The following is a 14,216-nucleotide window of genomic DNA, read 5'->3' as shown; positions in this document are numbered from 1 at the left end:
GAAAAATGAAAATTAATCTTAATTTGCATTTGGTCAGATATGTTGACAATAGACTAAACTATATTGCTTGAGCTTTGTCTTTTTATTTGTACCCTTGGTTCTGGCAGAACATGTGGATGATGCTTTGTTTATTTAAAGAATTTTTTATGAACTTTTTAAAGAACCTACTTGCTTTTGGTGTGTCTAGAGTTTATTTTGATGTTCTCTCCCCTCACACAGCCTTAGCTCCATTCAGGAAACATCTATTGAACAGCTGCTAAAAACAGACAGGTAAATCAAATACAATTGGGGAAGAGAGAATGCAGGAAAAACTGTGGGAGGGGAGTGATGGTAAAAGAAAGGGTGTCACCTCCCAGCAGCTTTTTAGAAGCTAGATAAGTGGATAAGACATTATGCAATTGTCTCAAATATAAAGCAACATATATGTGGTAAGGGCCTCCTAATAATGCCATATCTAGTGCTGCAAGATTTCACAAAGGGAGTCAGAGATCCTGAAGGACTGGGATAAAGAGTGAAATTTCAGGGAGGAAGTCAGGCAAGTCTTCCAGGAGTAGGAGAGTTTGGACTGAACTTGTTAAGAATAGCAGCATTTCAATAAGTAAAAGAAATAATGATATTCAGATTTTTAAGAACCCATAAATATTGCTGCTTTGTACAAGCTCACCTTTTACTATTTTCATATTCTTCCTGTCTGCTACCTCCAAATGTTTTTTAAGAGACAATGATCATGTATTTTGAAATAAAACACCCCATGGTGAAATTTCCTGAGCTAGACTGCATTTATCTTTCCTATTTAGGTCAAGGAGCATTAGCCTGATTAAACTCAAAGGAACACCCTTATAGCAACATTGTTAAATTCCACTACAAATTGGCTAAATAATAATAATAGTACATCAGAACTGACAGAGATGTGAGTGATGATTTAGTCTAAGCTTCCATTTTAACAATGAAGAAGGTAAGAGATAAGGGACCTGGTCCCTGTATCATAGTGAGTTAATGATAAAGCTGGAATCTAAACCCAGGTTTCTTTACTTTTAAGACAATATCCTCACAAAAGTCATTTCCTTCTGGCCAGTTGCATTACACCTATGAAATGGATGGTTTATTTGCAGTTATATCCTTGGTGACAAGACTTTGTCTTCTTAGACATGGAAGAAAGGTCAAATACCAATAGGCTCAAAAGCTAAGTTCTGTGGTTCTGTCTTTACACACAAAAGAGGTGGACATTTTGTCTTACTTAGATCTACTTAAAAAGAAAGGGGTCAAGTCCACTCAAATTAAGGATACAGACAGATCAAGATGATTCTTTATCTTTTTTCAGTAGTGTAATTCTGAAATGTAAAAACCATTAAAATGGAAATGAAGAAAATGTTTGAGCTTTTATTATTGGTTTGAGGAGATAATTTTCTTTATAATAAATGTTTCATGATCACTTAATGTTTGTTTACCTTATGATTCTAAAATTATTATTTTAGCTTATTTTCTTTGTTGTGTTGTACATAAAATATAACATGGTACAATATAAATTGCCATTAATATAGTTTTTGTCAACATATTTACCCCATCAGATCTGCAATTTACCCCACAGACTTCATGAGTTAATAACCTTCAAGGAAACAGTACATTTGTCCAAATAAGATACATAAAAACCTAAATAATATGAAAGAACATTTCAAGACAATGCTAAGAATAAAACAATAGTGTTGAACAAATATTCAACTGTGCCTTCCTAAGATAAGATGTCTAGGTATTCAGTAAAATCATTTTAAAGTAAATTTTGGGCAAAGTGATAAGTACATGTAAACTAATTTTAATTTGTAACTAAGTATACATGAATCTGAAATCCTAAATTAATAGAAATACTTTGTGACATTTTAAGATGTAAGAGACTTAAGTAAACATGAAAAATACAAACAAATAAATAGCATGAGTTTCCCCTTTTCAAGAATTTTCTATAGTTTTAATTTTTATTGGTCATAATTTAATCATGTTTAGCATTTGTTTAACACTCTATAATCTGCAAAGTGCTTTATGCCTTGTTATGTAATTGTACAGAATTAACACTTCATCATCAATAAGACTTCGTAGTGCTGCAATTAACAGATTAAAAACATTTTTAAAACAGGTTACCTAAATTCTTTTCTTTGAGGAGTTACTACTTAAAGCACTAATTATAGTCATCCTTTTTTAAGTAAAGTACTTTTGTTCTGGAAGGGGAGTATATTTTATCATGTGTGAGTTGGCAATGTGCTAGTTGTACCACCGGTTTTGCATCCTTATTCTTATTATTTATTCCTCCAAATAACCCTGTGTTTTAGGCACTATTTTTCCCCATTTTATAGTTGAAAACAAAGCTCAGATTTGTTAAGTAACTTTCTCCAAGTTATACAACTTTGACAGTCCATAAATGCTGAGAATTAATTTGAAGTTTCGAAACTGAGATTTCAAGACAGATTTTACTTATATGTAAACTCTAATTAACAGGAGCTCCTACCCTTTGCAACAGCATGGATGGAACTGGAAAGCATTATGCTAAGTGAAATAAGCCAGGCGGTGAAAGACAAATACCATATGATCTCACCTTTAACTGGAACATAATCAACAAAAGAAAAGAGCAAACAAAATATAACCAGAGACATTGAAATTAAGAACAATCTAACTATAGCCAGAGGGGAGGGGGGAGAGGACAATGGGGGGGAAGGGCTTTCAAGAACTACTCTAAAGGACACATGGACAAAACCAAGGGGGAGGGTGGAAGCAAGGGAGGGGAGGTGGGTTTGGTTGGAGTGGGGGGATGAGATGGGGGGAAATGCAGACAACTGTAACTGAACAACAATAAAATAATTTAAAAAGAAACAAAGTAAACTGCAGAACAATATAGAAACAGCGACATATATACACAGAACAGATTGACAGTCAGAAGGGAGGGGGAGGGGTACTGAATGAAAGAAGGGGAAGGGATCCAGCAAAGAACACATATGCATAACCCATAGACACAGAAAACTGGTGTGGTGATGGCCAGAGGGAAGGGTAAGGGCGCGTCTGGGTATAGGCACAGAAGAAGGGAAAATGGGGACATCTGTAATAGTGTTAATGAAAATAAAGTAAAGATATATTTCAAGCCAGAAACTATTATTGTCAGCCTATTGATAAACTATATTGTATACTATTGCAACCACATTATATTAATCATGCTTTTCCCTGGGCTAAACATGCTGTCCACATAGACTAAAGATAATGAAATAAAAACCTGTAAATGTTGATTCGAGAAATACACAGGGCCAGGAGAAAAATCCTCACAACCTTGGTATTATGGTAATATGCCATAAAGGAGATTCTATATTTAGGAACCTCCCACACAGTCCTAAATAGACGAGAAAATATCTCTCAGTACCAAAGTTTCAGGCAGTCTCAGAGTAGATAACCTGTTCCACTCCTTTCTTCACAAAGTTTTGTTATATCTGATATCTGCATGATTTGTCTTTCTTTCAAGATGAGCCTTTGTCTTGATCATGGAAGAAAGTGGAATTACAGAATTCACTTTACAGAAATTCACTGAATTCAGGAAGAAAGTACAGGGAAATTGGTGAAAAGTTGTTCTTCTATCCCTGACAAGTAGCCCAGTGGTCAAGTACAAAAAGCCAGTTTACTCGAAACCATGCTCATTTGCAAAACCAATGTAATGAAGAAGTTGAATTTGTCCATTGAACTTTTATTCTTTATCTAGGAAATAAAGGAAAAATTAAATGGTCCAGAACACAATGCCCAAAATAAGATATGGTTGTGTTATTATGTATTAGAACACGTTTGAGTCCTGAAGGAAGCCTAACTTGTTATTTTGAAAATGTACAGATAATGTTATATAAAAGTCACAATGTAAGTATAAAGGCCACTGGATTTCCCAATAAAAAAAATAGGACTCGAAGGAATAGAGAAAAGGGGTGCTAATTTGGATCTATGTGCTCAGATCAAAATCTAAAGCTGGGGCTTTTTTTAAAACATTTTTTTATTGTTGTTCAAGTACAGTTTTCTGCTCCCCCCCACCCCTCCCCATCACGCCAGCCATCCCCACCACCCTCCCCTGTTTCCAATCCCCCTTGTTATTGTCCATGTGTCCTTTATAATTGTTCTGGCAAACCCTTCACCTTTTCCCCCTATAATCCCCTCCCCTCTCCCATCTGGTCACTGTCAGCCTGTTCTCAATTTCAGTGTCTTTGGTTATATTTTGCTTCCTTGTTCGTTTTGTTGATTAGGTTCCTGTTAAAGGTGAAATCATATGGTATTTGTCTTTCACCGCCTGGCTTATTTCACTTAGCATAATGTGAAGCAGTTTTATTGTTACTGATTTACTGCTACCAATTTTAAGTCATAATTAGCAATAAACATTTAGTGCATGTATATACTTTATTAAAGTCTTGGTGATAGGGGATTCAGCTGAAACTCACAAAGGTCACATTATGCAGACATACATGTGTGGACAAAGTCCTAAAGAGAAAGAAATACCCTTTTCCAAAAACAAACTAGAGGATCACTTATTCCAAGCAGTATAATACTCAAGACAAGTGTTACATCCCCCAAAAGCCTACTCACATACCTGATACCAGGTTTGAAAAGTCAGTATTCCAGATGTGTTCTTTTTGGTCCTTCCCCTTCTGTGTCCTTTTTGCAAAGGCAAACTGTTTCAAGAAGGGTAATATATATAGGCTCGAATTCCTTAGTGTAAGTTTATCAGGTAAATCTACTCTTAGTAGAGATCCTGGAAGTTTCAAGGCAATTAACAAGAAAAGAATGAAGAAGAATGGAAAGACTGTGAGAGAGTATCTACCAAAACCTTTGCCTTGGGCCAAACATGCTGACCACATAGACTCTCAGAATTTTTAAATAAAAGGGCATCTTCCTGTGTATCAGTTTTTACTGGTCAGCAATGCATGGACTTCAGAAGGTCCTGGAATCTCTGAAATATGTATGATATTTTATGCATACAGTAATATGTACACTTTTGAAGGAAGAAAATCTACATTGTAATTTGATGATTGAAAGTGACTGGGAACAAAAAATGTTAAGAACTCCCGGACTAATGAGCATTGCCACTTCAGATTATCTGCTGTCAGGAAGTCCATTCTGGCAGGAAGGGAACAGCAAGTGAGGGTTTTTAGATAGTGACTACCCAAATGGCTACAAACCACTGATCTGTCCAACTTCCTCATTTTACAGGTAAAAATTTGAAGCCCAGAGAGCATCCAATATAGTATAATCAGGATGAGCTCAGTGGAAATTATTTTGAGTCTAAAGAGGAATTATCTCTCTTTTTAAATTTTTTATTGATTGATTTTTACAGAGAGAGAGAAAGGGAGAGAGAAAGAGAAACATCGACTTGCTGTTTCACCCATTCATGCTCACTAGTTGATTCATATATGTTCAGGGATCAATCCTGCAAACTCTGCTCATTACTGAAATGGGCAGAGTAGCATAAGCCTGGATTCAACATTCTGAGCACCCTCTATTCTACCCGCCCACAATGAAACATCAGAGAGAACAGAAGCCCTGGCTGGTGTAGCTCAGAGGATTGAGCAGGGGCCTGCAAACCACACGATCATGGTTCAATTCCCAGTCAGGGTACATGCCTGGGTTGCAGGCCAGTTCCCAGCAGAGGACTCACAAGAGGCAACCATACATTGATATTTCTCTCCTTCTCTCCTTCCCTTCCCCTCTAAAGATAAATAAATAAAATCTTTTTAAAAAGAGAGAATAGAGACAAGATAAGAGAATAACATAATCTTGGCCCTGGCCAGATAGTACAGTTGGTTACACCAAGGTTGTGGGCTCATTCTCAGGTCATGGCACATAAAAGAATCAAGAGTGAATGCATAAATAAGTAGAACAACAAATCAATGTTTCTGTCTCTCCTCAGTCCTCTCTTTCTCTTCCTCTCTCTCTAAAATCATTAAGTGAACAAAATTAAAATGAACTCTACTTAATTTAAACAGAAAAGGATCCATTGGATTGTTAGATAAATCACTGAATCTCTAGGACTGACAAAGAACCAGACAAATACTACACAGCAGGGACAATTCAGCCAAGCTATGACTGGCAGTGCCTAGTTATACCATGAGCACATTCTAACAGAAGCACCAGTGTGGTTACCGTCTACCACTCCATATTTATGACATTAGGGACTGGATGTGGTACTCTGCCCAGATTCTCTAAAGAATCAGGTGCCTCTGGCATAATATTTTCAGAAGACCTGCTCCCTAATATGGCTGCAGCCTCACATACTGCTTTCTTCTGCTTCTAAGTATCATTTAGTTTCATTTGCTTAACTAAACCTGAGTCACAGGCCTGTATAACAAATCCATGGTTTTTGTTTTCCAGAATTAGCAGTACAGGAAGCCAAACTAGAAAGGGGCTGGAATGAGTGTTAGGTGACCCAACATACAATATCTTCCAAGGAGAGGTAAGATTTGGTCAACTATTTTATATCACAGTATGCAAAGGGGGCTAGGTTTGGTTGGAAACTAAGAGTCACTCAAAAAATAACTTGAAATCAAAACTGACATTGACACCCTTGGTACACTCCCAAAGCATTTAACTTCAGAGTGAATGGGTATAATTATAATACTCTTTGAAATTTTACTGTTAAGCCAAATAAATTAAGAATATAAATATTCAAAATGTACAACACTCTAAAGTCATGTCTGCAGTCCTTAAACTGGAATACCTATTTTAGTAATAGTCTGTGCTTCTTCCTGCATGTTCCCATAGAGAATTGACCATAACAGGAAATGGAAGAAACTAAGGGGTGGGAGCCTGCCTGCTCAGGAATGCTTGTTGCTCATTCAAGAGCACAGTGAGATAAAAATAAATTAACAGAGTAAATAGAATGGAAATAGATCACTGGATTCTAGGTATAGAAGAAACAAAAGCAAGCTGATAGTTGAGGGCAAATAGAGAATGAAAATGGATTAAAGGTGAAAGTGGTGAGGAGACATGTTTCAACCAGAGTAAAGTATAAGAATTTCATCTCTGTGTTTGTGCTGAACTCTGTAAAAAGATAGTAGCCTTGGGGGACTGAGGAAATGGGACCAGCTGGAGGCCATACTATACTTATTTTCCTGCCCTATACCCCAACTCTGAGTTAAAAGGGCAGAGACTGGTAGATTAAAAAGACACTTCTTTTGGGGGAGGGGAATGTGGAGGAGAAGTATTTTATAGGTGTAGTCTCCATAGATTACTCATTTATAGTAGAAAATCAAGAATGATCAATAGGGAAGAATTTTTCCGTAAGGGAACTGGACCAAATTGGTTTTATCACTCATTTCTATTATCAAGGGTTTGCTGAAATTCATTTTGATTGAGGAAGAGGAAATTAATTTGAAATAATTTGAAATTAAGAGCAAAATATCCATACCCACCTGAACTATCAATATTTCTTCTTAATTAGGCTGGGCAGATTTCATGAAATTCCAGTCGAGAATGTGCCCACATGTTTTAAGCACATTTTCCCAATTGTTTCACTTTGGAAATTATACTCAGCAACAAGTGAAAAACCTATTTTTTTAATTTTTATTCTTGTTTATTCTAATACAGTTGTCCCAATTTTCCCCCTTTGCCCTCCTCCACCCATCCCATTCTTCCTTCCACAGTCCATCCTCACACTGTTGTCCATGTCCATGCATCATTCATACATGTACTTTAACTACTCCCTTCCCCTTCTTCTCACCATTACCCCCCACTGCCTTTCCTCTTCAGCTGTCAGTCTGTTCCCTATTTCCATGTCTCTACTTCCATGTCTCTGTTTTGCTCATCAGTTTATCTTCAAATGAACAAACTCTTTAATGTTGACCTTATTTCTAATTTGTATTAGATTAAAAGTACCCCAAAACATTTATAAGCAATTGCCTTTTTATTTTTGCTTGTCATCACTTTTTAGCTTATTTTAAATATATAATACATGTATATTTTTTACACAGTGATATGTATAACTTTTCATTATATATTTATAATACAGTGGCATTCATTTGCCACAGTCTGTGTTCCATTCTGGGATCCCTTAATCTCCTAAATAATTTTTTTAAATGTGTATGCCAGGGTTCACTCTTTGTGCTGTAAAGTCCTATGGGTTTTGACAAATGTGTAGAGTTATGTATGCACCATTAGTGTATCATACAGAAGTTTCAGTGCCCTAAAAAATCTCCTGGCCATCAGTCATTAAACAAAAGTCACATCTTCAGCTCATCATAAGCACCAACTGAACTGTTAACAGGGCACTGTTAGCCCAGCAAAACTGAAGTGATGTAGTAGTGACTAAGTTGCTCTACTTGCAGCTATGGATGGTATAACTGAGTCTCTGGTACCCCATCCCAAAAGGCCATGCTCCCTTCCAAGTAATTAATCAAATATCCAGTAGATTACTTCTGAGTCATCCCCCCATTTTGGAGCCTCCCCATGTGTCTCATTACTGTTCCTTTCTCTTTGTCTTCCATAGTCCTTGAGTAAGGGGAGGAAGTATAGATGTTTTAATCCTCATGGATTATCATCACATTAACCAAGTCATCTTCTGCCCTATTCCACATGTTTTGGTCAGGACTCACTCATATGCAATTGACTAAAACCCAATTCAAATTAAATTTAGGGAAAACAAACAAATGAACATGTGTTAACTGAAGTACCTGAAATTGCTATGACTTCAAACATTAATAGATCTAGGTTTTCAGACAATGGAAGCTGAAATGTTACTTGTCATATCCTGTCTGGTTTGGCTGCATTCTTAGGTAGCCTTTTCCACAAGTAGTGATAAGCTGTACTCCCAATATTTCTGCAAGGTAAGTAAAGCAGATATTATTATACTCTTCTTACACATGAAGAAAGTGAAACATGAGATTTATATACTTGAGAGGATTGCTTAAGGGCACATAGATGGTTTGGATGGTGATAATGTCAGACACCTTACATCATTTCAGACATATATTTTACTTCAATTGTTGCCAAAGCAACTAGCTTTAGACAGATGTCACCTGGCAGAATCATGTCTCAATCACACCATACATTTCTTTTAATTTTGACTAAGGATTTATCTTTGATGCATGAGATCCCTAATGGCAAGCTAGAAATTGTGTCAGAGCTTTGGAAAGATTCATCATTCTACATCCAAGAGGATCTTAAACAGGGTTGGCTCTGATATGATGAGTTTTAAATAGAAAAAATGACTTGCTTCACTCTTATATTCAAACGAAAAAGGGATCAGCTACTTAAAGAATAGGAACAATGTGGCTAAGCAACATCGTATATAGAAAAGACTGAGGAATTTCAGCTGACAGCTCAGGGTCAGTAAAAAGTGAGTAATAATCACCATCAACAACAAAATGTAGGCTGAATTGATGGAAATATACTATCTAAAATGATGGAGGTCACAGTTATATTCTATTATGATCTAGTCAGACAATTTCTATTATAGTTTATGAAATTAAGCAGTCATACTTGAGGACAGAATACAATGAAAAGAGAACATTTAAAATTTTTTAAGAGTTGGAGATAAAATGATTGAAAAGTTAAGTATGTTTAGTGTGGAAAATCTGAGATCTTGTAGCATATGATCTCTACCTTTAAATAAGTCAGTGGCTGTTATACAAATAATAACACTACATTATTATTATTATAATACTATTATTGATCAAATAATAGCAATATATTACTCAGTAATTACTATGCACCAGCTACAGATCCAAACACTTTACATGAATAGAGCAAAACACACAATCTTAAAGAGAGAACTGGAAGCAATAGATACAAACTCCCAGGAGACATGTGCTTTCTAAATGTAAGAAAAAAAATCAAGAATTATTAGTATCAAAAGCTAAAAAAGACAGTCCAGACAATCAAATTAGTTTCTTGTCACTATACAGGTATAAGAGCAGAAGTTGGACTATTCATAATGGGGATTGATATAAAATAAATTGCATCCTCCATACAATTAAGATGGTAAATCCTTAATCCTCAAAGTGACCATATTGTTTTTTTAAAGCAAGACTGAGAGGGTGATAAAAGTTAAACAAAGACATAATAATGGGGCTTTAATCCTATATGGCCAATGCCCTTATAGGAACAAAAGGAAAAAGACACACTAGAGGTTTGCCTCTTTCAAGGATTGACTTTAAAGTATTTCTTTTTTTTAATTTTTAAAGAATTTTATTTTGGAAATATAACAAGGAGTGTAATTAAGCATGAAATAATTTCACTCTTGATAATAGGTACACATTACAAATATGTGAAGTAAACTAGTTGGCATCTTAACTCTTTTTTGTAGTTCTATTTTTTAAAATATATTTTATTGATTATGCCATTACAGTTGTCCCATTCCCTGCCTTCACTCCCCTCCACCCTGCACACCCCTCCTCCATCATTCCCCCCCTTTCGTTCATGTCCACGTGTCACAAGTTCTTTAGATTCTGTATTTCCCATATTATTCCTGCCCTCCCCCTGCCTATTTTGTACCTACCATCTATGCTACTTATTCTCTGTACCTTCTCCCCCCTTCTCCTCCTCCCACGCCCCTGTTGATAAACCTCCATGTGATCTCCATTTCTATGTTTCTGCTCCCAATCTAGCTGTCCTCTTAGTTTGCTTTTGTTTGAGGTGCGGTTGTTAATAACTGTGAGTTTGCTGTCCTTTCACTGTTCATATTTTTCATCTTCTTTTTCTTAGATAAGTCCCTTTAACATTTCATATAATAAGGGCTGTGTGATGATGAACTCCTTGAATTTCACCTTATCTGAGAAGCACTTTATCTGTCCTTCCATTCTGAATGAAAGCTTTGCTGGATAAAGCAACCTTGGATGTAGGTCTTTGGATTTCATGACTTGGAATACTTCTTTCCAGCCCCTTCTTGCCTGGAAGGTCTCTTTTGAGAAATCAGCTGACAGTCTAATGGGAACTCCTTTGTAGGTGACTGCCCCCTTATCTCTTGCTGCTTCTAGGATTCTCTCCTTCATTTTAATCTTGGGTAATGTAAGATGATGTGCCTTGGTGTGTTCCTTCTTGGGTCCAACTTCTTTGGGACTCTCTGAGCTTCCTGGATTTCCTGGAAGTCTATTGTCTTTGCCAGACTGGGAAAGTTCTCCTTTATTATTCAAATAAGTTTTTCACCCATGGCTGTTCCTCTCCCCCTTCTGGCACCCCTATAATTTGGATGTTGGTACATTTAAAAATGTGCTGAAGGTTCCTAAGCCTCTCCTCATTTTTTTGAATTCTTATTTCTTCATTCTTTTCTGTTTGGTCACTTTTTTCTTCCTTCTGGTCCATTCCCTTGATTTGAGTCCCAGTTTCCTTTCCATCACTATTGGTTTCCTGTGCATTTCCCTTGATTTCAATTAGTTTAGCCTTCATTTGTTCGTCTAATTTATGACTAAAATCAACCAATTCTGTGAACATCCTAATCACTAGTATTTTGAACTGTGTATCTGAAAGGTTGGCTCTTTCTTGGTTGCTTAGAATTATAGGCTCTGGGGCTTTGAGCTGTTCTTGAGTCATAATGTGTTGGTCTGTTTGCACCTGTTATGTATGAGGGGCAGAGCCTTAGGTGTTCACCAGGGCAGGGCGACCCAATTGCTTGGTTGTGACATGGTTTGGCTGGGTGGTTCATTGTTGTCGGACTTCCGTACAGTTCAATTTTCTGTGTTTTGGCTGCATTTTTGTTACTAAAACTTCGTTGTCTTTAAACTTAGTTGTGGGAGGGGTCACAGTGTTTTCACCTATGCCTCCATTTTGGCCGGAAGTCTGGTATCTCCTAAAGTATTTCTTTTTTCTGCAAAAGAAAATGACATGGTTTGCTTCTTATCTGATAATCAATTGTTTCCTACACCTATAAAACTAGCTTTCTATTTTAACACAGCAGAAATAACTGGATGATTAAGCTAAAGAGAAGTACTTTTTTCCCTCCCCACTTTATAAGATTAAAGTATATTTGACAGACAATATTATATTAGTTTCAGGTGTATGACAAAATGATTCAACATCTGTATACCTTAAGAAGAGAGACATACTTCTGATACCGTACTAATGAGCAGGCACTCTTGTAAGTGAGACAAGGACACTGATTGCTGGGAGCCTCAGAGAACACTGTCTTCCAATACCAGCCAGATAAGTCCTGGTATTTTCAGCCCACAGGTTGATGTAGTTTACCATAGAACCATCGGCAGCGTACAATATTTCAGGAAGTATTGCACATGGTTAAGACATTTTATAGTCAGAAAGTTGGTAACAAATAACTCAAGCAGTCCTTAGAAACCCTACACCCCAACGATCTTGGCTGGAAACTCAGTGTTGACAGAAGGCCAGTAGGAGAGTGAGAGTGAAGGGCTCCTTGTGAAAGGTGGTCTCTTCAGGATGTCAGCTGACCAGACTTTTAAATCAAAAGTAAACTGGTTGATCTATTTATAGTAACAGCAGGAGCAAGCTGGCTTATGGGCCATTTCTTACTTACTTGGAGCCAGGCACTGGATAACTATTAACCTTCTTTACTGGAAAAACATTTCCAGGGAATTTCTATGTTGAAAGACTCTGGGTTTAGTGCTGAGATTCAAAAACAAGTAAAATCCAGTGCTTTATCTATCCTGGAATTGCTCAAAACTCCTGGCAGAGAGACACCTAAATAATTATTCTTGGTTGATAATTTTTTTCCTTTCAATACTTTGTTTTTTTCTAATTTTTCAAGTAAAATTTATTGGGGTGACATTGATTAATAAGGTCACATAGGTATCCAGTGTACATTTCAGTGATACATGAATTTTGTATTGTGTTGTGTGCCCACCACTCAAAATTAAATTCTCTTCCATCACCATATGTTTGACCCCTTTACCCTTTACTATCATCTAAACTTCGTCTCTCTGATAACCACCATACTATTGTCTGTGTCTTTGAGTGTTTGTTTCATTGTTTCCCTTGTTTGTTCATTTGTTACTTTCAGTATTATATCCCACATATGAGTAAAATTATATGTTTTTTCCCTCTAACTTATTTTATCTAGCCTAATAGTCTCAAAGTCTGTCAATGTTGTCTCAAATGGCAGTATTTCACCTTTTCTTATTGCTGAGTAGTATTCAATTGTATATATGTACCACATCTTCTATATCCAATGATCTGTAGAACAATTCAGCTCTGTCCTGGGCCAAGATGGAGGTGTATGTAGACACACTTTGCCTCCTCACACAACCAAAGAAAGGACAACAACAAATTAAAAAACAAAAATACAACCAGAACTGCCAGAAAATTGAACTGTATGGAAGTCTGACAATCACATGAACAAGTAAGTATAAAGGCCACATGGACAATAACTAAGGGTGGGGGGTGGAAATGGGAGGGAGGTGGGGAGCATGGGGCGGGGGGCGGGCAGGGTTGGGAATATAAGACAGAAAGCTGTACTTGAACAAGAATTAAATAAAAGAATTATTTAAAAAAATAGAAGAAGTTGAAGAAACATTCATTTAGATTGGTAGACAGTCAGCAGGGGCAGAGAGAATGCATGGCAAGGCGGCAGCTGGAGGACTGGAGCAGGTTAGGCAGTAGCTGGCAGACCACGCAGTCCCACATTCTTGTGCAGATACACCAGGAGGAACAACTGGAGAGTGAGACAGCCCATGCAACCTACGGTTCCAGTATGGGGATATAAGGCCTCAAAACCTCTTGCTATAAAAATCTGTGGGAATTGCAGAGATAGGAGAAATTCTCAGCTTCACAGGAGAGTTCATTGGGAAAACCCACGGGGTCCTAGAATGTACAGAAGCCCACCCACCCAGGAATCAGTACCAGAATGGCCTAATTTGCATGTGGAAAGCAGGGGAAATAACTGAAAGCAGAGAGCCAAGCAAGCAGTTTTGTTCCCTCTCTGACCCCTCCCCCACATAACAGCATCACAACACAGAGAAGTGGGATGCTCCACCTGGGTGAATACCTAAGGCTCTGCCCCTTAGAACATTCTCACATATCTGTTGGCCACTTGTATATCTTCTTGGGAGAAGTGTCTGTTCAGGTTCTCTGCCCATTTTTTAATTGGAGTGTTTGTTTGGAGTTGACTAGTATGAATTCTTTATGTATTTTGGATTTTAACCCCTTATCAGAGCTGTTATTAGCAAATATCTTCTCCCGATAAGCTGGTTGCATCATGGCTTTGTTGGAGTTTTCTTTTGCTATCCAGAAGCTTCTTGGTTTGTTATAGTCCCATT

The 14,216-nt window shown here is 37.1% G+C and overlaps 1 long non-coding RNA gene across 1 annotated transcript in view; it reads right to left on the bottom strand.

Moving 5' to 3' along the window:
- LOC118996758 (uncharacterized) overlaps nt 1-13,672 on the bottom strand; it is a 193,660-nt gene extending 179,988 nt beyond the window's left edge. Inside the window, exon 1 of the long non-coding RNA XR_005068549.1 lies at nt 13,573-13,672. This is a non-coding gene — a long non-coding RNA (uncharacterized LOC118996758). The remainder of the gene's footprint in view (nt 1-13,572) is intronic.
- Between the last annotated feature and the right edge of the window lie 544 nt (nt 13,673-14,216).

This window comes from Sturnira hondurensis, unplaced genomic scaffold (genome assembly GCF_014824575.4).
Source record: "Sturnira hondurensis isolate 20B ecotype Veracruz unplaced genomic scaffold, ASM1482457v3 Scaffold0011576, whole genome shotgun sequence".
NCBI lineage: Eukaryota > Metazoa > Chordata > Mammalia > Chiroptera > Phyllostomidae > Sturnira > Sturnira hondurensis.
Note: the sequence above shows the minus strand (reverse complement) of the source record. Positions and strands in the feature narration are given on the sequence as shown.